We start from the raw sequence: 329 nt of genomic DNA, 5'->3' as shown, positions 1-329 counted from the left end.
ATCTGTGCATCTGTACGTGTGCCTGTTAATTCTGCCTGAATGGCTTCCCAGGGCTGTCAGCTCAAAAGTTCTCTTTAACGTAACAAATCTTGACTGTGTTTGCAGCAAATCTGCAACTAAGAGGGGTTTATTTATTGAAGCAAGAAACACTGCCAAATTTCCAGGCTTGATCCCAGTCCCGTTAATGTCAGCAGGAGAGTTCCCACCATGTTTGGTTTGTTGAGTCTGATCTGGGTGAGGGAGTTCAAAATCTGCGTTCGGGTCAGATTTGCAGACAAGTTCATTGCTCCAGTTCACTGTGCCAGAGAATCTGTGGGAAAAGCAGACAG

Source organism: Pterocles gutturalis, unplaced genomic scaffold (assembly GCF_000699245.1).
Source record: "Pterocles gutturalis isolate BGI_N339 unplaced genomic scaffold, ASM69924v1 scaffold16976, whole genome shotgun sequence".
In the NCBI taxonomy this organism is placed as follows: domain Eukaryota; kingdom Metazoa; phylum Chordata; class Aves; order Pterocliformes; family Pteroclidae; genus Pterocles; species Pterocles gutturalis.
Note: the sequence above shows the minus strand (reverse complement) of the source record.